Source organism: Cynocephalus volans, chromosome 3, assembly GCF_027409185.1.
Source record: "Cynocephalus volans isolate mCynVol1 chromosome 3, mCynVol1.pri, whole genome shotgun sequence".
Taxonomy (NCBI): Eukaryota; Metazoa; Chordata; class Mammalia; order Dermoptera; family Cynocephalidae; genus Cynocephalus; species Cynocephalus volans.
In genome coordinates this window covers 150346994-150372248 of record NC_084462.1, presented here as the reverse complement: position 1 = coordinate 150372248, position 25255 = coordinate 150346994, and the positions used below count along the sequence as shown (strand labels likewise).

The window sequence follows — 25255 nt, the reverse complement described above, 5'->3', positions numbered from 1 at the left end:
AATCCAAGAGTTCTCCCAAGGTCTGGATCTGAAGAGCCAGACTAGACAGGGAGGAGTGAGACCCAAAGGTCAGCCCACCTTCAGGAGGAGATCATCTCAGACTCAGGAGTTAGACTTCTGTGTGAAGAAAGGCTTTGAGACTCTGGCCCCCATTCTTGCTCCCTGGTGGTGTGGACTTGCTGAAAGGTGTGGATTACCTTTGCTATTAAGACATCTAGTCTGCAGTGATTGTAATGGAAGCCACTCCTTCCAACCAGGAAACAGAAACCTTCTTGCAGGACATGGGTGAACTAGGTATGCAGAGTTCAAATATTCATGGGTCAGAGTTGAGCTGTGTGAGTGGCCCTCACCTGCAGTTGTGATGCATGTTAGCAGTGAAAGGGACCTTCTTTCTGGCTTTTGGTGCCTTTGATGGGGGAGTCTTCAAATGGCCAACCAGTTCACAGCCATTGTGGACGTTCTTTTGGAAACTCTTGGCCATGAAGGGCTCTCATGTCATTTGCTCCTCGTGACAGTCCCCATTTTGCAAATGGAGAAAGTGAGACTCCTGGAGGTCAAATAATTTGCCCAAGGTAATGGAGGTAGTAAGGGGTGGAAACCAAATTTTTTTATTCCAAATCCAATGTTTTTATCACAATACCTCGCTATTAATCCGGAATCTGCTAAAATATTGCATTAAAAGGAAAGGATTTATAGTGGAGATTTGAGAGTTGTCATCCTTCAAAATGTTATGTACTTTTAGAATTTTCCAGCCACCTTTTCAAGGCATAACCCCAATTTACCTTCCTTATATTCTTAAGTGAAATCTTCTTTCCCCCTCCAGCCCACGTGGCCTCTCCCTCCCACCTCTCCTACTCTCCAGGATATGGTCAGTGTCTTGGTATCTTCCCCTCCCTGCTCTGGGTGGTTGACACATAGTGGACTGTCAGAGTTTGGGAGATTTCAACAGGGTCAACAGGCCCACCTTCCTCTGACATCAATTTTACTGGAAGGGTTGGGGGAGAATAATACTACAACATATGTATCTACATACTATGTAGTAGAAAGTACATTTTGAAGACTAGTGTTTTTTTTATCTTTCAGATTAATGTAAGGAAATTCTCACTTGTAGCAGCTGCTTCCAGAGACAGCCCTGTATCTTCCAGAGATGGCTCAGTCTCCTCTGCAGGTGGCGGGGGTTATTTGCTGAAATATAACCCTCATTATCTGAAAGGCTCACTGGGTATCTACCATATGTCCCAGGACAATGTACTGTGTTGCGTTGTTTTTCTCGCCTATTGGAAGATAACTTTTCTCATTTTTGTGTCACTGTTAGGTTACACCCTCCTTGAAACTTTTGTAGTGATAACAGCAAGTACCTACTATTCATCAAGAGGGAGGCGCTTAGTGTACAAAATTTAGGGAGCATTCAGTGCCAACCTTGCACAAGCAGGACCTCAAGAGTGAGGGCCTGGTCCTTTGTGAGTGCCATTGTCAACCTGGTCCCAGCCTGGCTAGGTTCTTCACATACGTTTTCTCATATAATCCTCACAGCAGCCTCATTTTACAGAGAGGCAAGACCTGAAGCACATGGTGGTTGAGAAACTTGTCCAGGGCCACTGTCTTAGTTAGTTTTCTGTTGCTTATAACAGAATACCTGAAACTGGGTAACATATAGAAAAACAAAACTTATTTTTTATAGTTCTGGAGGCTGGGAAGTCCAAGGTTGAGGGGCTGCATCTGGTTAGGGTTGCCTTGCTAGTGGGGATTCTCTGCAGAGTCCAGAGGTGGCCCACAGCATTGCATGGTGTAGGGACTGAGCATGCTTACTCAGGTCTCTCTTCCTCTTCTTATAAAGCCACCAGTTCCACTCCCATGAGAACACATTGATCCATTAACCCATTAATCCTTTCACCCATAAATGTATTAATTCAATAATGAGGGAAGAGTCCTCATGACCCAATCACCTCTTAAAGGCCCCACCTCTCAGAACTGCTACATTGGGGATTAGGTTTCAACATGAGTTTTGGTGGGGACAAATCCTATTCAAACCATAGCAGTTGCACACGTGGCTGGCTCAAGCACACTGCTGATGCACACTGACATTATCTCATTTGGTTTTACAACAGCCCTGAGAAGTAATTGGTCTTATATAGTATTGGTCCATGAGAGCTGATTGCTAAATTTTCAGGCATTTTGTGAGTCAGTTGTTAAACACAGCCATTATTAAACATAAAATCCTACAAACTTATAATTAATTACATTACATTAACACCAAATGTAATAACTCCCCCAAATTTATCACTTTCTATTTCTGTTTTTCCCGCACTCCCTATCCAAGGGCAAGGTTGAGTAGCTGCTGCTTTGGAGCAAAAATCTCTTCTCTGTAGGGCGGGAAGAGGCCAGCTCCTCCCTGCCCCAGCCGGAAGCCACTTCTTCCGGTCATTCTCTAGGGCGGATGCATTGTAGGAAACAGCCACCAAGGCAGCAAGGAAGAAAAACACCCGCTTCCCATGCTCCCAACATAGGCAATAGAAAGCTCCAGGCTTGAGTTCCCTGAATCCTCTCCCTGGGTTCCAGAGAAAGAGGCTTCCCACTGGGGTGACACAGCCTCTGTAGCCCACAGGCCCAGAGGCTTTTGATGAGAGAGGCTTTTACTCTGAGGCTGGAGAGGAAACTGTTCAACAAGAGAAGCTTGGCTTGGGCACCAGATAGGTCTGGGTTTGAATCTTGCCTCTGCCTCTTACAAACTGGATAGCTTTGGTTAAGGCATTTAGTTTATCTGAGCCTCAGTTTTTCCATCTGTAAAATGGGAGAATACCCACTTTATGAACACTTATAGAGTTGTGATTTAACAATCAGAAAGAGTGTGTGTAAAGCATTCTAAGACATAAATGGTGAAAGGAAAGGAATAAATGTTAAATGAATGAATAGCAATAGCAGTTGTGTGCCAGGCACCGTGCTAGGCAAGGGGGATCCCAACATGGGAGGACAGGAGTCCTATCTCCAAAACTCTCTGGGCAGAGAGGCAGGGTGGCAAATAAGCAAAGAGAGGGTGATGATGGATGTGGTGCTGTGGGTGTGGTGTGGGGGAAGAGCAGGGAGCTCACGCGACAGGTCCTAACTTGCCCTGTACAGGCACTCATTCAACCAATGTTTCCTGAGACCTACTGTGTGCCTGTGAGTGTTATGGAGGATGCAACTATGAATACAATCCAGCCCTCTCAGAAACAACAGTAACAGGCATGAAAAGTTAAATGGTAATACAAACAAGAAAACCCTTAGAGGTCAAGGTAGAAGACAGAATAGAACAAGGAATGTAGTACTTGACCACTTGAGAATGATGGGCAGACAGGGAGGCCTCGTTGTTCAGACTTGTTGGAGAAACCTGCAGGGGAAGGAGGGGTTCTGGGAAGGACCGAAGCTCTTCTCCACCTTGTTTTATCGAAATGGAGGAGGGGGAGGGGCCAGGTTTGAGTTGCCTTCTGCTGCCATCAAGATGCTCTGGGCGCCCAGGCTGTTCTTGCCCCACCTGCTGTAGCTGGGCTGCATCTCTGCCCACCACAGCTTGGGCCCAGGACTGAAGCTCCACCAGACCTGTCTCCAGAGGCCCTGAAGCCAAGCACGGGCCCAAACCTGCCAGTGCATTCCCAATCCCATCCATTAGGCATGCTGTGGACGTGTAGAGAGAGGGAATGCAGAAACTCATTAAATCCTTTTGAGGTTAAGGGCGGGTTTTGATAGCAATTGGCCTTTTGTCACATGTCCATCCCATCCTGCCCTGTGGCTCCTCTCAGTTGAGTCAGGTTGACCTTCCTGGGTTGAGGAAACCAGTTCAGGAAGAGTTTGGAGGTCAGTGGGAGGCTGGCAAGCCAGGAAATAAGGCTCTCCCCAAACTGCCCAGCCCAGCCCTGTAAGGCCTGGCAGTTGGGGCCTTCCCGCTTGCTCAGAGGTATGGGGCATGTTCCTGTGGCTCCCATAGCCTTCTCTTTGTGAAGTGAGTTTCTCCTGCAGCATGGTGTCTGCTTTGTGAGCTGAGGCCAGTCAAGGCCTTGAGGCTGCGTTGGGTGTGGCAGTGTGTTGTGTTTGGGGGACACAGCCTCTTGGCAGGTGTGCTTTACCAAGAGGCACCTCTTCTCCCCACCCAGGAATAATTAACCCATAACAAGCAATAAAAAGACATCAGCATGCTGATATCCCCATCAAGGATAGTCCATGCCCACATGATACTATGAAGGGACCTGTTTTTAAAGTCGGGGAGAGTAGAAAGAACACATGAAAGAATAGGTCCACTTAGTAGTATGAGGCAAGGTGCTGCCCAGCATGACCCCTTTTCTCTGTACTTACTATGATTGCACTTGTGTCTACCTGGCCCTGAGAAGCCTATCCTCATGTGGGGTGGGGCTGGGAATGTTTCCCACGTGTATTTTCATGATACGGATCACATTACTCTTGCAGAAAGAGACTCTTTTTGGAAAAGATAGGCTGAATCCCTACTCTACTCTTTATGTGGAGGATGGGGGATGGGAAGAGAGACAGTAGAGGGTGGTGATTACAAGCGTGGACTCTGAAGTCAGAAAGCCTGGGGTTCAAGCCTGACGTTGCTCCCTTGCTCCTTGCTTAACCTTGGGGAAGGCACTTAACCTCTTTGAGCCTCAATATTCTCATCTACAAAATGGGAATAATAAAAGCGTATGTCCTCATGGAGAGGTTACGTCGATTAACTGAGGTCATGTGGAAGTGGGGGGATCTGGGGAGGAGAGCCGAGCAGAGGCTTGCTGGATGACCTGGGAAAAATGATCAAACCTCCTGAGCCTCAGGTGTGCTCATATGTCCAGTGGGGGTCACATTCCTGACCGATTTTACAGAATTGCTGTGAGTTACGGGGGGAGTAAACGAGATCTCTGCACACTGTGCAATGCTATGAGGAGCACATGGTAAGTGCTCAGTGTATGTTAGCTATTAGGGCATTAGGGGCACAGGGGAAGGACAGAAAGGAAGATGATATCCTCTGCCCACCTGGCTCACTCTAGGTTTCTCTAAGGGAGTGGGGTCCTGCAGTGATGAGCAGCCCTAGGGCCAGGCAGGCCTTGCTCCCTGGTGGTCTTTCCCTGCCAGGGACACCCTCCTTGCTCATTGCCTGCGTCGGCTGGGCCATCAGTCACACTGGGCTATCATGACCAGCGCCACAGCAGAGCTACATGCATTCTGCAGCCTTGTCAGTTTGGAGCTTAAACTCCGGGGCTCTGGGACTGTGGGGCCACCTCCTCCCACAACCTGGTCATGTTTTCATTCCTAACCATCCTTAGTACCCAGAACAGTTGGAATTTTCTTGTCTCCTGCAGAGCCCCAAACACCTCCCATCCCTTCGTTGGGATGGTGGTTAATTATATGTCCATGAGTCACAGGCCCCAGAGGTTGGTAGCGGGTGACTGACTGGCTGGGGTGTCCACACAGCCCTTTCCCGAAAGGCCCCCTTGGTTTTCCCGGCTCTCAGCAGCAGCAGTCCTCCTCGACCACCTATCTTCTGTCCACGAAGGGTGGTTGCACTGAGGCTGTGACCAGCTGTTCTCCGTTTCCTGGGGACAAGCAGAGCTCAGGCCACAGTGTACAGCCATGCTAGAGAGAGGCCAAAGGGAAAACAGCCCGCCTGGATTGTTTGGGCTGCAGTGAAGCCTCCGGCTCTGAAGGTCTTTCACAAACAGGACAGAGTTTCATCTTTCTGGAATGTTTCAGGGTATGTATCTCATCTGCCATGGAGGCCTGGGTCTCACTTCTGAACTCCATAGGACATAGAATACTGCTCATGGCCTCGACTGCCTTGAATAACTTTCTTTCTCCAGGTACATGTTTTATTTCTTTAACTCCTTTGAAGGCGAGGACCATGTTCCACTTGATATCCACACCTTATTTACCACAATGCTGGGTACTTCTTAAGCATCCACTGAGGCCTTATAGAAATTGGGTCAATGAGGGAAAGCAGAGCTTCAGAGGATGGGTCACCGGACTTGTAGATTTGGGAGGAGCCATTAAAGGCCTGGAAATTGGGGTGTGGCCTAAGGAAGCCGGGCTGCTCCGCAGTGAGGGCAGGGCAGCAGGGCTCCGTGCTGGCAGCAGCCAGAGAACTGCAGAGCCTGGGGAGAAAGGGCTGCGGCTAAAGGAGAGGCTCTTCAGAGCTTTGTTGAGAACCATCCCTGGGCATCCTCCAGATGGCCCCGGCTCTTTGTATCCATGCATGTTTCAGACCAGGTAGTCTCTTCTGACCTCTAGCTGGATGGGACCCCTGCAGGGGAGATGTGAAAGAGATATGGTTTCAGGAGAGATGGGGCCTTGGGTGGGTGGAAACAGAAAATGAGCCCCTTGGCCAGGAGGGGCACAGGGGAGACAGGTCCAATGCCACAGACCACAGGGCTTCCTGCAAGCCTGGGGATGTGGCCAGGCCCTGTGCCCTTAAGGGGAAATTGAGCCCCAGCGTTGACACATGCTAGGTGCCAGAGTCACTCTGAGACTTTTCCAGAGCTGTGATCAGGTGAAAAGCTGGCTGACTCCTGGGACAAAAGGGAAAGTCAATAATAATAAAAATAATAATAACCACAGCATTACTTCACGTTTGTGCAGCATTTCACAGTTTACAAAGAGCTTTCACATCTATTAGCTCATGGACAGGGAGAGGACTGAGGAATTTCAGGTGCCTCCAGCCCCACATACTCCTAGGAGGGTCTTAATCTTGACCCTCCCATCTCTCTCCTCCCCATTTCCAGGACTGAACTTGTACTGGGGTCTGTTGCTGTGTGCAGCTTTGGAGCAGGGAGAGAGGAGAGATAAGGCTCTTGACAGGTGCTCGTCCTGGCAGCCACTCTGCCTCTCCCTGATCCTGCCCCCCTCTGCTTCCCAGAGACGTGCCCCCACTTCTGGCGAATGTGGCTTTCTAGGAAGGCAAGGTAAATACAACTTCTCTTCCTGTGTCTCCCAGAAGGGAGGAGCTCTGGGCTAGGAGGGGGACCTGAGCGCCTGGTACCTTGCTGGCATCACCACAACTCCTGTTTCTTTTTTCACCTGTCCTACCTCCTAGGTCCACCTCCTGGCTTTCCACCTTGCTCTGCCAACAGCTCTGCAGGTCTGTCTGCCATGTGAGGCACAGGTCAGTATCTGTCTCCCACACCAACCCAGGTCTCAGCCTCCTCCCTGCCAAATGGCACAGGTGGCAGCCCCAGCCCTGGCCTGAATAAACACTCCAATATTTCTCCACGAGCACATGGATCTTTCTAACCTGGGGATTCTAGCTTTGGAAATTCTAACCAACACCTGTGGCCAGCCCCAGGGTGGCCAGAGAAGTAAAGAAGACAGGGAAAAGGGTGTAGCATCCCAGAAGACAAATGCTTTTGCCAAGAAAGGAGGGGCAGGTACTAAAGAACCAGAATGGTTGGCCACAGGGAAGGCTGCTGGGGTAGAGAGACAAAGTGGGCAACGTGGAGCTCCGAACTCCGAGTGCAGGATGGAGACGAGGACGTGAATATATTTCATATGACCAACTGACTTACCGAGAATTTTCAGGCTAGGATATAGAAGTGTGAGTTAGGTGGTTTCTACCTTTTTAAAAAATATGATATTATCTGGCTCATGCTGTGCTCGCGATGTGGCTAGCACGAGGTGTGTATATGTTATGTACCTCTGCCGAAGACTGAATGTAGTGTATGAAAGTCATTTAAGCCTCATGCTGTACATTTCTGTTTCTAGATTGGATGTGTGTGTTCTATGAAGTTGTCATAAATAAAACCTGAGGGCCGGCCCGTGGCTCACTCGGGAGAGTGTGGTGCTGAGAACACCAAGGCCCTGGGTTCGGATCCTATATAGGGATGGCCGATTAGCTCACTGGTTGAGCGTGGTGCTGACAACACCAAGTCAAGGGTTAAGATCCCCTTACCGGTCATCTTTAAAAATAAATAAATAAAATAAATAAATAAAACCTGAATGACCTTAAAAAAATGTGATACTACAGTCCAGATCTATGAAGCTGTCTTTTAGGAGTCACAAAAAGAAGAGGATAGAGACCTGTGAGTATAACACTCGAGCACAATGCAGATTTTACAGGGAGGCCTTGTGGTGTAAAGGCAGCGTGGCGAAGGCTACCTGTAATTGACAGAGGATTTAATGTCATCTACTAGAATTGGTTGATCATATCCTAATGAAAGTCAGTAAGGTAATAGAAAAACACTATATTATCAACTTTCTTGGGACATATCTAATATAAAAAAATGAAGTCAAGGTGTGCGTGGTTATGCTATGGTAACAACCACAAAATCTTGGTGGCTTATGATAACAAAGTCTATTTTTCATTACTACTACACATCCATTGTGAGTTGGCCCTAGACTGCTCAGTTTTTTTTACTCCTGGGCTGTTGGAGTGACATTGAGACTCTTCCATCTGGGACACTCATGGTTCTGCAGCACAGGGAAAAGAGAATGATGTGCTGACTCACTCGCTAATCCTTAAAACTTCCATCTGGAAGTGACACCTGTCACTTCTGCTCACATTTCATTGACCAAACCTAAACTCTCCGGGGTCAGGGAAGTATAATCCTCTTCCAATGAACAATAATAAAGTCTACTACGCAAAGGGCCCTTAAAGTCTGTTCTGCTTTAGGTTGTGAGGTCCAGTCTCGCCAATTCTTGGGAGATATAGAGACCTCAGTATCCGGTTGGTGGACAACTGTCTTGGGATGGAATTATAAACAAATATAAGAATAGAATGTAAACTTCATGAGAGGAGAGTCTTGGTCTATTTTGTTCACTGATGTATCCCAAGGGCCTAGAACAGGCCCTTCAACATGTATTTGTTGCTGAATGAGTTATAAATGGGTTTAAGATGCAGTTTGACCCTTCCTGCATCAGCCAAAGCGTATCTGCATCCACCCATGGTGCCTTCAGGTGTGGAGATAGACGCAAACTGAGAGAACCTGCAGCTCTCTTATGGAACCAGATGAGTTGGGACCTCACCTTCTGCTTTGAGATGCTGTTTTTGGCCCCTGTTTTAGTTTATCTTGGGAGACAGAAAACCCTTTTTCGGTCAAGGGCAGATATTGAATACTTTAGGCTTTGCAGGCTGTACGGGCTCTGTCACAACTACTCAAGTCCATTGTAGTGCGAAAACAGCCATAGACAATATGTAAATGAATGAGTGTGGCTCTGTTCCAATAAAACTTTATTTACAAAAACAGGCAGTGGCTAGAATAGGCTGGTGGGTTGTAGTTTGCCTACCTCTAGTCTAGCCACCAGGCTGGCTTTTCAAGCTCTTGCTTTCCCCAGTGTTCTTTTCAGGATCATTTTAGGATCATGTTTTTTCCACTCTCATCTCCATAGGATTAAGTGTCACAATCTTGTAGCTTCATGATCTTCTGACATCTGCTTCAAGTGTTTAGGGTTTTGGTTTCTTTTAGTCCCAGAGAACATTTCCATCCCCAAACATCCCCTGACCTGCCAGGGTTTGAATTTTGCTATGTTGTTGTAAATTCCAGGCACTCCGCCCCATCGCTACCCTCATCTGTCTTGCTTCTGGGGCACGAGTCCACTCTCCCTGTTTGGCCTTCTCCAGGGACCCACTGGAATATGGTGGGAGAAGAGAAGGGCGTGTAACTGGCTGAGGCCGCAGGAGCTTGCCTCTTCCTCTGTCTTCATAGTTCCATTGCTCTGAGAAGTATAGAAATCTATTTTCATAGGGATGTTGCTCAGATATTTTCATTTCATGGAAACTGATGCCTCAGATGCACAGATTTTTTTCAGGCTGGAATGCCTCTTGTGTAACGTGACAGTCTGGAGAGTGTTAGCCAGCCGCCCCCTCTTTCTGGGTCAGCACCAGGTTTATGTAATGAGAAGTCCAAAGAGGAGATGAGTCAGACAGTCAGACTCAGCCTGCCAACAACCTTCCTCCACAGCCTTCTATCTGGTCATCACAGATTCTAGAGCAGGAAGAGACCTTGTACCTAATGAACTCCTGTCCCTCTTGTTCCAGCTGGATATTTGAACATCGTGAGGACCAAAATGCAAGCCTCCTGTCCTAGATGTGAAGGCCAGAGCCTAGGACCCCAGTGGGAGCCCAACAAGTACTCCACACCCTTCAACTAACTTGCAGACCATTGCTCACCACCCCTCCCCATCTCTTCCAACAAGATAAACACATCCTATCCTGAGGGAACGGGGGAGGGCGGAGGGAGCCTCCCCAGCACAGACAATCAGACTCAGCCTTGACTTGGGTTGTTAAGATAACTACCGCCTCATTTCTCCAGCTGGCGGGGAGCAGTGACCCAGGGGCCACCACTGGAGGAGAAGCCAGCCAGGGAGGAAAGATAAAGTAGAAAGGGGAGGAGTCTGGCCAACTCCCACCTCCTGGCTGCTGTTCCAGCCAAGGGGCTGAGCTGGAGAAAGAGAACTGATAACAGATAAGGGGCTTGCTTTCCTGCGGCCTTGTTTATACAAGCTTAGGTTCTTGCTGGCTGGTCCCCGGAGTGGGGGCAGAGGAGCTACGTGGGCGGAGGGCAGTGTGGGGTTACTGGACTGAGGCTTGCTTTCAGCTGGCCAAGGCCTGTATGGCTTATAGATCTTTCCCATAACTTTCACCCCACCCTCAGACTTCCTGCAAGAAGCCAGATGAGCAGAGGCTTGAGCTGAGATGCATGGCTTTCTCCACTGGGGTGGGGGGCTGTCACCCAGAAGTGGTGGGCATTCATGGCAAATCTGTCTTACTTGGCCTCTGGGTCTCTGGGTCTCTGAGAAAGGATTTCCAGCCTCAACAGAGCCTTATGGTAACATGCTTAAGCTAATTCCAGAATTCTCTGCACTATACTCTTCAGCCTCCTTGACACAATTTGGGTCTGAATTATACTGTGTCTGAGGACCTGAAAGCCACTGAACAGCAGCTGCCATGTGCAGGGGCTATGCTAGGGAGTAGGGATCGAGTCGTGAACAGAATCCACACAGTTCATGTCCGCATGGAGATGAAGGGCAGTTAAGTGATTCTGTGAATGATGGGTGAAGACAGGTGATGCAATGGAAGCATATGGCAAGGCCCAGCCTTTCTTGTGCTTGGGAAAAGACTTATAGGAAAGACTTTCTGAAGGGATGACATCTAAACGAGGTTTGAAGGATGAGCAGGGTGGCCTAGACAATCGTGAGAGGCATACAGAGGAAGAGTGTCAGGCAGAGGAGATACTACCAGTGAAAGCATTGTGGAAACAAAAGAGAGTGGGATGTTTGGGGAAAAAAGAAAGCGGTGGTGTTTGGTGGGCCCCAGAGGAGGAAGGAGGCAGGGTGAGAAATGACACTGTGGAGTAGGCGGGGGCTAGATCACAGGGAGGGGATGGGGCGGAAGGCAGAAAGGGGACCTGGGGGAAGAGAAGGGGACTGATGGTGGACTGGTTGGGATGGGAGGTGGATGGAGTCCAGGAGCCTTTCCTCTAAGGAAAGTGGGAGCCACAGTCATCTCTGGGATCCTCTTAGGTGGTAACTCCTCGAACTGAAGCTTTTCAGCCTCAGCTGGTTGCCCTTTGGGTCAAAGCTCAGCAAATGCTATGGGTTTGGGGCTCCCTCCCTTGGGTGCTCCTCAGCCCCATCTGTGGCAGGTGTCTGTCTCTGAACTCTCAGTCCAGCCTTGGTTGGTTCAGATGACACCAGGTGGGAGATGTCATCCCGGGAGGTCCACATCTCTGAAGCAGGAGGGGTGAGGTCCACCTGGAGGGCTGCGTGCAACTCACGCGCACAGGGTCTGATCCTCTGCAGCTCTCTGCATCTGCCCACCATCCCCACCTTGCCCTCACAGGGTGGCAGTGAAAAGGCTCAAGAACACCTCGCTGATGGCTGGCTCAGCCCTTGCATGTTATGCGAGTCACCCCCAAGACCCCCAAGCAAGTCACCCATTTCCGCCTACTCATCTGTTCCTTCACTCCATTCCATCCAGCAGTTACTGAGGGCTCATTGACTCTCTGGTACTAGCACACAGCAGGCACTTAAGTTGGGTTAAGCTTGTGTCTTGGTCCAGGAAATCCCAGAGCTGGTAACAGTAAGTTTAATGGGTGAGGGTACAGGCTCCAAGATCAGACCACTGGGTTCAAATTCTCTAACTAACTCAGTGACCTGGGGCAAATCTCTCCATCTCTTTGCCCCTCAGTTTCCTCATCTGTAAAACAGATAACAATAGTATGTACTGCACAGGCTGTTGGTGGCTTAAATGAGAGAGAGCATTCCTGTATAAGGCTTTGTGCATAGTAATTGGTCAATGAATATCAGTGGTCAGTGAATATTAGTTGCTACTGTTTATTTATGTCAGCTGTTCACTTTGGGAAAAGGAATTGTTGGGAAGGAATCTTTCTTGAGAAGGGGATGCAATAATATTAAAGATATCTATCCTAATGGCAACTACTTATATTTTTAATATTCACTTCTAGTATTTATTGTGAGATCATAATAAGAAAAATCCGTAAGTCTAGGGAATTTTATGCTTTCTTTTCTTTTGATCTACTCCATATGCCTGCTGTGTATAGACACAGGAAATGGCCATGGGTATGGGATCCGCTCCCAAGCCCAAGCTGAGAGGTAACAACCCCAGATTTGTATTCCTCTTCCATCTCTTTTTATCTTGTGTGATTGTGGATCTGTTTCTTAGCATCGTGGAACCCGTTCCTCCTCATCTTTTAAACAGGTATAATAACCCCCTCCGTGAGTTGTGGGAAGTAGTGCTAATATGGGCAAAGTGCCCAGCACCTAATAGAGGATTAGTAATCGCTAGTTTCTGGTCCCTCCCTCTGACTCAGTGTGGGGTTCAGAGGATGAGAGTTACCCAGGGGTTGGTACCCAACCTTCCTGCAGGAAGCCCCTAACCCACCTGGAGGACCGGACTTTCTGTTCTGTTTTAAGGGCCAGGGGCAACTAGCCTCTGGTTTGCTTTGCCAACACCATAATGGGAAAGGAGGGACTGTGCAAGCTTCCTCAGGGCTGTCCTGGCAGCTGGCACATTGGAGGGGACATGGGAGTGGGAGAAGGCAAGGGGAACCCTTTCCTGGGAGCCTATGGGGCTCCATCCCTCTGTGGCCGGGGCGGGCTGACAACTGCTGGGGAGAGGGACCGTGGGATGTGTGGGTGGGGTGAGCTAGGGTCGCAGAGTTCAGAGAGCTCAGAGAGCCAGGCACAGTGAGAGAGGCTGCGGTGAGCAGGCAGCGAGCCTGGTGGCGTGAGGTCAGGCTGCTGAGGGCTGCCCGGCCATGCTCCCCAAGCACCCTCCCAACCCCCAGGAGAATATTATGTCTGCAGAACATTTTATAAATCAGGGCATTCTTTTACATCCATTTTCTAACTTCAGCCTCACAAAGAGGCAGAGAAAGGGAGGCAACATTCCCAGTTGACAGACAAGGAGACTGAAGCTCAAAGGGATGAAGAAATGTGACCAGGGTGCATAGAGCTCCTGAGCTGAGACACACGCCAGGACTTCTGGTCCAAGGTGCCCTCAACTGAAGGACGAGGTGGAGCTCTTCAGGTCACTAGAATAACAGAACTTTCTCCATTTAAAACATTTTAAAATTAAAGTACTATCTGGCCCTTATTCCTTTTCAGGTTCATCAGCTCCTTTTCTGACTTGGGAACTGCATCTCCACCTGTCGGGGGAAGAACAGAGATGTGTACGGTGTCCTGCAGATGGAGGGATTGAGGGCAGCCCCGCAGAAGGATCTTCAGAGCTGCTTATTAATAGGTGACTAAGTGAGGTTACAAAATCATGCTGCTGGGCATCAGCTGTCACTGATAGAATTAGGGGGCCTTACCCATTTAGTCTGCATGTAAGAGATCACACTAGCAGTGTGGCTGTGGGACCTCGGGCAGGCCCCTTTACCTCTCTGGGCATCAGTTTGCTCATCTGTAAGTGGACGAAACTTGCTCTCCACCCACCCCCACCCACCTTTCCAGTGACCTTAATTTGGCGTTCTGTGTGCAGGTTGGTGGAGTAAACATTTCCCGAATTTCTGGTAACCAGTCCAACTCTGGATCTGTCACTTGGTCTCTTTGGGTCACGGTGGGTCCTTCCAGCTCTCACATGCTTGGCAGAAGCCAGGCTCCAGGGCTGGGGTAGGAGGACTGGTGGGAAAGTGAGGCCTTGGAGCTTGCCTGGGTAGGTCTGAATGAGGGGACCTTATGGGTGAGCTGTGGTCATAGAAACCAGCAGAGGGGAAGGGGTTGGGGAAGGGGTGCAGAAGGGCAGAATCAGGAGCTGGGGTTGGTGAAGAGGGAGTCAGGGCATCTGGCCAACCTGACAGGCCTTGCCCATCCTTCTGGGCCATCTCAAAAGAGGTTCCCAGGGCACCAGGCCCAATGGGGAGACCCTCTGAGGAGGGTGGGGTCAGCTCTGCCACCCTGCTCAGTGAGATGGGCCTCTTGCCTTGCAGCCTTGCCTGGCAAGCTCTCTGCCTTGGGGATCTCTGGAGGCAGGCGAGGAGAGAAATCCCCCAGTTGGGCCTTGACATGGAAGCCAGCATAGCCAGGCTAGCAGGGGGTTAAAACTAAGCTCTCCAGTCAAACAGTGTCTTTGCTATCTGATGTTTGGATCCCAGCATGGGGGGAAAAGTGAGTCCACAGGCAGCGGTTGAGTCCAGAGCAGCCTGCTGTGTTATCTTGGGGCAGGGCAGTTCATGGGGAGGGGACCTGGCAGGCATGCAGATAATGGCCAAACTGTGTTCACTCTGCTGTCCCAGCTCTTTCCCATTAGGGCCATTGCCTTTCCTTAAACAAGTGCCATGGAGCCAGCTCCAGTCCAGCTGCTTTGGGAGACCTGGAAACTCATTCTTTTTTCCTGGGCCAGGGTGAGGAGTGGGGACGTCTTGTGGTGTCCTGCAGATAATAGAACCTGAGTTTCAGCTCTTGCTGCTCACTTTGGCAAACCCTATCTCCCCTCTGTGACACAGGGTCTCCATCGTTAAGAGGAGAAGGGTCCCCTGTGGCTGCCCCTGTCCCTCTGGCTCACGAGGAGCTCATGGAGGGGGGACACCTGAGGTCATGTCCATCACAGAGCTGTGGGTCCTGAGTAAGGTCCCAGGAAAATACCAGCTGCTGCTATTGGTTATGGAGGTTTAAGATTCAAGAAGTGCCTGGTGTTATTACTCATGAGGTCCTGGCCACCATGCTGATCCCAAGTGGGATGTGGTTAGCCAGGCCCAGACTGAGCAGGAGGCCACGTGAACTTCCCTTTTTTTTTTTTAGTACAATCTCAGAAACCTGGGGCTCTCAGGCCTCAGAGTCAACTGATGCCCCTTGCCCAGTAGCCAGAGTAGAAGTGAGGGCACTGGTTTCTGCATCTGGGTCCCTGCGTCTTGTTGGGAAATGACATATGGCTGTCACCAGCCCCACAGGCCACCACCCATTGAAAAATGTGACTCTGGGGCCATTAGCCCTAAGAGTTCAGCACCCTCTCAGTGGAAGGGTATGAGGTGGGGAGCTTATAAAATGTGACTTCTATCTACTGGAGACCAGAGTCTTGAACTTAAGAGTCCAAAGGTGGATCCCACTTTTGCCCACCAGCTGTGTGACCTTTGGAAGGCATGAAAGCTCACTATGCCTCAGTTTCCCCATGTATAAAACCAGCACCACAATAACAATACATGCCTTGTAGGGTGGTTGTAAGAACTAAGCATGATCTCAAATGCTAATGGTCCTGGTGGAACACTTGTCACTTAGAAAATGCTCAGTAAGTGTTATAGAAGTGTTATAGAAGGGAAGATAGAGTGTGAGGGTAAGATAAGTGGACAGAGAGCATACCAGTGAACTTTCCTGACCTTGGAATGTCATGAACTGAAAATAGCCTGGAGTGATGGTCCCCCAAGCATAGACTCAATGACATGGCTGATGACATCAGTCCAGGGGTGTCTGGCCTAGGCAGCAGCATTCTTTGAATAAACTTATTTGGATTAAGGGAATAGAGATTACAGAATAGGAGCAGGTTCCCGCCCTCCTTCCACCAGAGCCCATAAGCAGTTCAGCTCTCTAATGCCCAGAGCCCAAAGGCCTTTGGAGATAGGTGTGAGGAGAGAGGGTGGGTTTTGTGGTCACAGCCCAAGGCTGGGCAAGGAGACTTCTGTGTTTGTGGAAGTTGCCTGTTTCATCACCTGGAACACAGTTCTTACACAGTAATCCCCGGGTACAGGGTGAGGCTGCAGACAATAGGCTTGTGGTCTTGCTGCTTCTGAGCTCTGTGAGAACTGTGTGACCCTGACCATGTCGTTTGACCTCTCAGCACCAGGTTGCTCACCTGGGAGATGGGGATCATAAAAGCAAGCCTCCTTGGGCAGAGGTTGTGGAGATGGAATGAGGCCATGGCTGACATCCCATGTGCATTTCCAGGGCCAGGAGAATGGAAGAGCTGGCTGAGAAAAACCCAAGCAATACAATCCTGTCAAGGGACAGGACTGGTCACCACCCTGGAGTGAGCAGGAGGAGATTCTAGCATCTTCTTTATTCCAAACTGCGAGGATCACCAGTTCTGGGTGGGGATGGGGTTAAGGCTGAACAGGAAGGAAGACTCCAAGCTAAACTCTACAATAACTTCTTGGTGCCACCTTAAGAGAAATCAGTTTGGAGCCTTAGTTCATCTGTAAATTGGGCAAGTCCTGTCCCTGTCCTAACAGAAGGAACAAATGGAGAATTAATTAGTAAACATGGCTGTCAAACATGGTTGGTGTTATTATTAACTTAATGTATTTGTTTAAAAGGGGGAGGCTGGCTTGCTCCAGTCTATGGCTTTTGAGCTGCCAGCCTGCCAGCCAGGTTTGATGAGAAATCCTGTAGATTGTTTCCACATGGGAGTTTACAACACAAATAATTAGTTGCAGTGGTGGAAGGCCTCAGAGGCAAGGGATGATGGGATCTCATGATGGAGTCTGCAGTCCTTCGTATAAAATGCAGAGGCGTCCTCTAAGGGGAGGAGTTGTACTAGGGAGAAGGCTTCCCAGGGGCTTAGGCGCCAGAGTCTGAAGCCAGCAGGCCTTGACCAAGCAGGTCCCCCCTCAGACAGTGGAGAGGCAAGGGGAGAGCTGTGCACAGGCCACACTGGCACCAGGCCATGCATATACGTACAGATGTACCCTCAGAGCATGCGTGTGTGTGGGGCCTCTCAAGGCAGATCTTCCATGCTGCTCCAGAAGATACAAGATGCCGAATTGACCTACTGCGTGCACCCAGCTACACTGATGGAGCACACACTCAGTTGAGGTGGGGGGTAGGAGAACACTGGTGCTGAAAGACTGCTTTATGATGAAGAGCCTGATTTTTCTAAAATGTGCTGGGGTGTGAGGGTCAGCAGATATTGTCTTGGCTGAGAATGCCACTTTTGTTGACTCTGTGGCTTTGGCTTCCCCCACTGATCTTTCTTCCTATGTACTGGCCTCCTGTGCTTCTTAGTCCTTCCTTCTGAAGTTAAAAGCATGGATTCTGGAGCCAGACTGCTTGGATTTAAATATTGGCTCCACCCCTTATTAGCTGTGTGATTTCAAGTAAGTTGCTTGACTTCTCTGTGTCCCAGTTTCCTCATCTGTAGAATGGGGGTGATAATAGACTTATAGGCTTGGTTGTAGGGATTGAATAAATTAACATTTTTAAAGCTTTTAGGGCAATGCCTACTTGGCAAATGCTTTAGAAATGCTGGCTAAACAAATGAATGAGTTCTGGTTGCGCTGAGCAGAGCAGGCTGCTTTAGGTTGCCCATATCTCTGTATTATTTCCTCTCTCCCAAGCCATCACAACACATAGTCTAACACTGTGCTTGCCGTGCACTTGACATTCCATTTCGTGGCTCTCCCTGACCTGTTGGCAGCTCATAAGTTCCACCTGTCTAGAAGGTACCCTGCCCTGAGCACACTGTGCCTCTGTGAACCAGTACTTAGATGTGTCTGCAGGTATCTTGTGTGTTTATCAAGCGTCTTTAAAAGGTTCACACCTTTGACATCATAATATCACTTCTGAGAAACCTCCTAAGGAAATGCTATAAAATTTACAGAATGTTTTATGCACAAGCATGTTCTTTACACAGCTTATAAAAGGAAACAATAGAAACAACTGACATGTCCAGCATTTGGGGTTATGTAAAACTATGGTTACACTGATTTTAGTGGTTTTCAACCTTTTGTAAGTTCATGAGCTGCTTGAGAGACTTATTAAAATGAAGACTCTCAGCCTCCATTCCTAGAGATTCTGATTTAATGAGTCTGGGATGAGATCCAGAAATCTGCATTTTTAACATACCCTATATAATTCTGATGCAGATGTTCTGCATTTCATGTTTGAGAAAAGTGATCAACTTGATGGGATATTCTGCAGTCACTTAAAATGATGTTTACAGAGAGATTATAATAACATGGAGGAATGCTTTATAAATACAAAAGTATGTAAAATTGTGTATATAAGTCTGTATCCAATTATGAAAGACGACTATATAAAGCATAGCAAAAATATACAAAAATGTAAACAGAGGAGATCTCAAGGTGGTAGGGTTATGGTGATTTTTTTCTTTTTTCTACATTTTCTATATTTTTCAAAATTTCTAAAAGTGAGCATTATTTTTATCATAAAAATCCATAAACCCATAATTTTAAAAGAGCATCTTGGGTCACATTATAGGGCTTCCTATTGGTAACGCTTTTTCCTGGGATTTATACGCTGAAAGCTTTCATTTTATCTTTGAACAGACCGAAGGACCAAAGCAAAGCAATGCCGGGTTCTTCATCTGCAGATAGGCCTAAGCCCCTCTCGGAAGTGCGCTCACACACAGCTTCACCTGCAGACATTTGATAAACTTCTAGAGATACCGAAGGCACGTTCAGCCCCCTTAGCCGTTAAGATAAACAGAGATCTTAGCCTGGGATGGTACTGCTGATTATTTTGTAGAGCTGAACTATCTTAACATCACTCTCTTGAGGACTTTTTAGATATTACACTTTGTACAGGACAGGGAAGCCCTATCTCAAGAAGGTGGAAATGAGGAAAACAAAGTGGTTTTCTGAGAGATGCATGTATTAGTTTGCTAGAGCTGCCACAACAAAGTTCCACAGCCTGGGTGGCTTAAAAAACAGGAATTTATTGTCTCCCAGTTCCGGAGGGTAGAAGTCAGAGATCAAAGTGTTGGCAGGGCTGGTTCCTTCTTTTTTTTTTTTTTTTTTGTGGCACAAAACTGGTTTAATGAGAAACAATTGGATTGAAATTGTATTCCGGGGCTGGTTCCTTCTGAGGGCTGTGAGGAAAAGATCTGTTCTAGTCCTTTCTCCTTGGCTTGAAGAGGGCCATCTTCTCCCTGTGTCTTCACATGGTCCTTCCCTCTGTATGTGTTTGTATCATACTTTCTCTTCTTATAAGAACATCAGTCATATTGGATTACAGCAAACCTAATGACCTCATTTTAACTTAATTACCTCCTTAAAGACCCTATCTCTAAATATGGTAGTATTCTGAGTTACCAGGAGTTAGGACTTCAACACATGAATTTGTAGGGGGACACAGGTCAGCCCAGAACAATGCATTGCTAAGCAACAGATGGTAGAACACAGAGCTGTGCAAAGACACCTAGTTTAAAGAGCCAGAATGTGTCCTTCGCACTTCCGACTTAACTGTTGGAATGTGTCACCTTGAAAATTAAAAGTGAGAGGCAATGAGGGCTGTTTCCATCAGGATCTGACTCGGGAGGGAGAGCCTGTTTTGGCACAGAGTTTCCATGTATCTGGTCCTGGTGATAGGTATGTACCCCTGTGGTGGAAACACATATCAGCCTAACTAACTTCTAACCAGGTCTAGTTGTGGCACTCTGACTTTCCAGTCATGTGGATGCGGCCAAGTTTAGGAACCTGGCCAAACCTCCCCTGGAGAAAAAGGAAATAATAGGCTCCTGCCTATCACCCAGGCCATTGGGAGGTAAGGTAGTGAAGGTGCTCTGTAAATTGCAAAGCTCTTTCTGTCCCCTGTAAGCAGACAGATCAGTGGACATCCTCTCTCACCTGCAGCAGGTGATCATGATGCTATCTCAGAAGGCTGTGGGTTCAGTTACACTCAGAGGAGTGTGGAACTTGAAACAGTGCTCAAGGGTGGAGATGGCGGGAGCTCTAGTTGGGGCAACCATGATGCTCATAAAACACCTTTATAAGGCCTATCGCCAAAGGCCTCTATACATTCTTACAAAATGAAACAACTTGATTTGAAATTGGCATGCTCCTTATATGAAAATTTATAAATTTGGTATAGAGAGCCAAAAATAAAAGTGCCCCATTCTCTTCTCCTCTATCTCCTTCCCACCACACAAAATCTCTTCCCCAAGTAAATCCTATCTTCCTGATGTTTCCTAGGCTTACACAAATATATATGTAAATACTTAAAACACACACACACACACACACACACACACACACACACACAATTTAGTTCATATTGTTTGAAAACTTGTCTCCTAGCTTAGTGCATGATTGCGGGCTTCTTTCCATGTTAGTTCACGTACATGGATCTTAGCCTTCTTTATTTATTTATTTTTACCTGTCGCATAGTATACCATAGAACAGATATACCATATGTTATTTAACTATTCCCTTCTTACTGGACATTTAGGTTATTTCTGGTTTTTAAAAATATGATAAGCATGACTACAATGAATATCTTTGCTCATATATCTTTGAGCACTTGGGTGATCGAATCTCTGTAGGATAAATTTCTAGGCATAAATTAACCAGGTCAAAGGGGGATATTTACACATTTAAAATTTGATAGATTTTGTAAATTGCTCTCAAAAAAGAAAACTATCAGTTTACATTTCCTCTAACAGTTTATGAGAATTCCTGTCTCCTCATATCCTTGCCAAGAATGAGTATTATGCCATTTTGCCATGCATTCTTTAAGATGTTGAGGCTGAATTCTGTTTTGAGGGTGTGTTCCTTCAGTGTCTTCCTGGAGATGCTCAAAATCATGATCACAAGGCCTTTTGCAGAGCAGCATCTGGAGCCAAGATCACAGGAAATTGTCAACAGATTTCCCAAGGGATCCTCTGAGCACTAGGAATTTATTCAAGGGGGACTAAGATTTTGCATGTGAACCTAGAAATTGCACCAACCCACAGAGAAGCTACACATCCATCTTTCCTTTTATGTGAGAGAGAAAATAGAAATGAAGATGGGTTTGAGCATCTAGTCAAACCCAGTGTCCTTGAAACAGTTCTCTAGTTATCTCTCTATCTAGTTATCTCATGGGCCTCATCAGTTTTTCCTGGTTCTCTGTAAATAGTGCTTATAAGGGGTGCCCCCACGAAATGCTTAGAGACAATCAACTCCTTATCTGGTGGGGTGGGGTCTGTGCACATAGTTGGCTTTGCCAAAGCTCATTCATTCCTGATCTTGTGAGAACCCAGCAGACTCTGGTTGCTGCCTAATCCAGGAGGCAGACCAAGTGCCTCGTTAGAATACCAGCAAAGCAGAGGCCCCAAAGCAGAGAGAAAATGCAGCTTTGATAAAGTTCTTCAGAATTTTGTGTTTGGAAACAACCAGAAAGGAGCAATTTTAATTTCAGCATACATGTAAGTTTTGCATTTTATGAGTTTGTAATGTTTTTACTTTGAATTACATTGCAGATGGTGCCATATCTTTAGGGCTGAGGATTTCTAAAGATCTGCCAGTATCTTCTCACCACCCCCTAAATCATGACAGATTAAGTGTGATCTGAGGCTCTGGGATTTTCCAGGCCTTCATGGAGGCCCTGCCTGCTGGATTTGGGCTTCATTTCAGTGATGTGTTCAGAATACCTATATCCTAGGGTGGTGGTAGGGATTTCATCAGAAAGCACATGAAGGCACCCTGCAGTGTTGGTACTCAAGCAATGTTAATTTCTTCTCATTAGATGCTTGTCCCATCTGAATCATGAGATTAGCAGAGCAGGACTTTCAAGACTTTTTAAGAAGTCCTCCATTGCTTTACATACAAAGTTCTAGAGGAACAAGAAGAGAGAGATGTAAAATTGGAATTCCACTATCTTTTTCTCAGGCTATAGAACATATTTGTGCCCACAGTAAATATAAATAAGTATATATAACTATAAATAGTTATTTATAACTGTAAACCATTTATATAACTATAAATAGCTTTTCACTGAGTCGAGATGAATTGAATCGAATTGAATCATGCCTGTATTCACCCTACCCAAGGTCACATATGCATAATTCATGATGGGGCATAAGGCAACAGATTTGCTTCTTCCTGGAGCCTCTTCATTTCCACCGTATTTGTTACCTATCAAAAAATACTATTACACGTTGGAGGTAGGTAAGAAAAAAATTTGCCTTTCCACAATGTGCTGTTCCTCATTTTACCTTCTCAACAGCACGAGGAATATTATTTTTTATTATTTTCATTTATTATTGTTTATTATTTTAGTATTATGTGTTGTTGTTATTTCAGTCATATTTGATAACTGAAGAAGCAGAGAGTTGCAACCCTTTCTCCCAGGGTCACACAGGTGACAAGGGGCAGGGGCAGGATTCAAGCCCAGGCCAGCTTCTCTTTCCTGCCTGCATTCAGCTTGCGAGAGTCAATCCATTTCAGGAACACTGGCTCATTTTTGAGTTTCAGGGCTGAGTGTAAACAGAAACCCCTGATCCTGCACCTTCCGGGTTACCTTGAGGCTCTGTTCAGCTACCAAATGTCAGGTGTCTCGGGCACACCGGTCATGGCTGCAGGATGAAGCATGTTGCCTGAGGCACAGGAGCGGGCAGAGAGGGACAAAGAGGCCTTTGCGGGTCCTGAGTGATGTGAGTTTCACAGCCTCCTCCATGGTCCAGGCTCTCAGTGTGTCCTGATCAGGAGATCCTTCTGCAGCTCTTTTCTTAGGTGAGGCACACGCCCTTAGTTGAGTCCCCCTGGGTCACGGGGGCCACTGCAGAGCCCTTCCGCTCCTGCGTTGGGTCATTCACTCAGCGGCAACTATTCATTGAGGTGCTCCCCCTGCTCCCATCAGTCTGGCTGCTGGGGACAGAGCAGGAATGAGGTGAGTCATTGTTCTTGCTCTCCAGGAGCAGGGAAGTAAAGTCAACAGCCACAGAGACAGTGCACTGACCACAGTTTCACAGTGGAGGAAGGAGAAGAAGGTGCTGCTGAGTGTGGAGGCAACACTCACGCCGAGGCCTAAAGGGTGGGTTGATGTTGGCCAGGTGAGGGGTGGAGCAGACCACTCATTTCATAACCCACCACCATGGCTGTGGTGCTTTACAGACACCAACTCGTTTAATCCTCACAACAACCCATAACTGGGTACTGTTAGTATCTTCATTTTACACGTGGCAAGACTCAGACACAGAGAGGGGAAATGACTTGTCCAAGGTCACCCCGCTGGGAACAGTCCTAGCCAGGATCCAAACAAATCATCATATGAATGGTATTTAAAGCAGGGTGGGATAGCTGGGGTGCTCCTGCCTTCAGGATCAAGTAGACCAAAGACAGGAGGCAGGGAGGTAGAGTCAGAGACAGGGCTGTTGGAAAGGACAGAAGGAAGTGTTTCTAGAAGGAAGGAGCAACCAGCTGCCAAATGCTGCTGATGGCTTGGGAGGATGAGGACGGACTGAAAATGGACCAGTAGATACCCCTGTGACCCTTGACAAGAGCGATTTTAGGGGAGTGGTGGGGAGCAAAGCCCGATTATGAAGAGTTCAAGAAAAAACGAGAGGAGAGGAGGTCGTGACTGTGATAATGAATAATTCTTTTAAGGAATTTTCCTCTAAAAGGAAGATGAAAAATAGAGTGATAGCTGAAGGGTGACCTAGTTCCAAGGGATTTTTTTTTAAAGATGGGGAGTAGTAAAACATGATTGTGCACTGATGTGAATGCTTCGGTAGAGAAGGGGAAACTGATCAGGCAGAAAGAGTGCAGCTAATACAGAGCAAAGCCTTTGGGCTACTCTAGGGGCTGGAATCCACGGGGGAGTGGAGGCTGGCCCTGGACAAGAGGGCCCAGGGGCGGCGGATGGGCGGAGGCATTGCAGTGAGCAGCCTCCAGCAGCAGGTCCCGGAGCAGCATCTCCTCCTGAGTCTCTGGATTGACTTTGCGATCGTACTCCCTGAGATCTCAGCAGAGCCACTAAGAGAGGGAGGCTACATTCTTCTCGGGACACTGTAAGGGCTAAAGGGCATCTCCGGACATTCTGTACCTGGTGTCACCAGTCTTTGTTGAGGGGGCTGGTTGAGAGGAGAGGCACTGATATGGGGGTCAGCGTCAGCTGTGTTCCTGTGGAGCTGGGAGCTTAGTGGCAGGAGAGAGGTAGCTGTTTCAACTAAAGGGACATTGCTCAAAGGCTTGTGTGGCTCTTGCTTCTCAGGAGCCCTGGGGGTTTGAGGACATGGGCCAAGGGATTCCTGCTGTCATGTCATGGACATAGTATCAACCCATTCGACAAACATGATGGTGGTGAACCGAATGCCAGCAATGTTACTTAAATTAACCTTACAGACTTTGAATGCACATAAGTGGTCAATCAGGGCCCTGGGGTGATTCAGTCTTTTTCATGATTTGAACTGAAATGCAAAGCCCATAGTAGGCACCGCCTGTTCCACCCCAGCCCTCCAAAGTATGCCTTCTCAGCCTGGCTGCATTTGACAGATAAATACACAAAAACAAAGAGGGGAGGGACTAAACTGGGAGAGCTTCGAATGCAAAATCAGGGGATTCCCCATAAGAAAAAGATTCCACTGGTTAAAAAAAAGAATTGGGTAAATGAGGCAGAAATACCAGTGGTTTAAGACAACTAGCATACCACAGGCCTGGTTACTTCACTAACCACGATTCTCATAAAAAAAAAAAAAGCTTTAAAAATAACAGGTAGGTATATATCCACACCCTCTCCCTCAGGAGAACGTCTGTCAATTTCTCCCCCATTTATGGTAGGTTGCATTGTAAACTGTTTTCCTACAAAGTAATAAAATGTAAATGTGGGGTTTAGGGATGCTAATGTTTCAGGTTGGCTGAGCATGAATTCCCAACCAGTTATGGGTAGAGGGGCCTACAAGGAAGCTGTGAGAACCACTGTGAGAACCCCGTGGGAGGTGGAGGTGAGGAGGGAAAACAGAAGATCCCCATTGTTCTAGTTTGAAAAAACTGGGATTTAGGAAACCGTGTGATTTGATGTGAGCTGGAGACCTTCACGGGACATCAGAAGGAAATCTGTACATTCACCGTTCAGAGGAGAGTTGGCTTAAGAAGGGCTGAAAGCAGTGAGCAGCCCCTTAGGAAGATTTCTACAA

At 47.5% G+C, this 25255-nt stretch overlaps 1 long non-coding RNA gene across 1 annotated transcript in view; it reads left to right on the top strand.

The window, feature by feature from the left end:
* The first annotated feature begins 5409 nt into the window (after positions 1-5409).
* Positions 5410-25255, top strand: part of LOC134373675 (uncharacterized) — a 46166-nt gene continuing 26320 nt past the window's right edge. The window contains exons 1-4 of the long non-coding RNA XR_010022990.1: positions 5410-5716; positions 6741-6920; positions 7052-7120; positions 13579-13714. This is a non-coding gene — a long non-coding RNA (uncharacterized LOC134373675). The remainder of the gene's footprint in view (positions 5717-6740; positions 6921-7051; positions 7121-13578; positions 13715-25255) is intronic.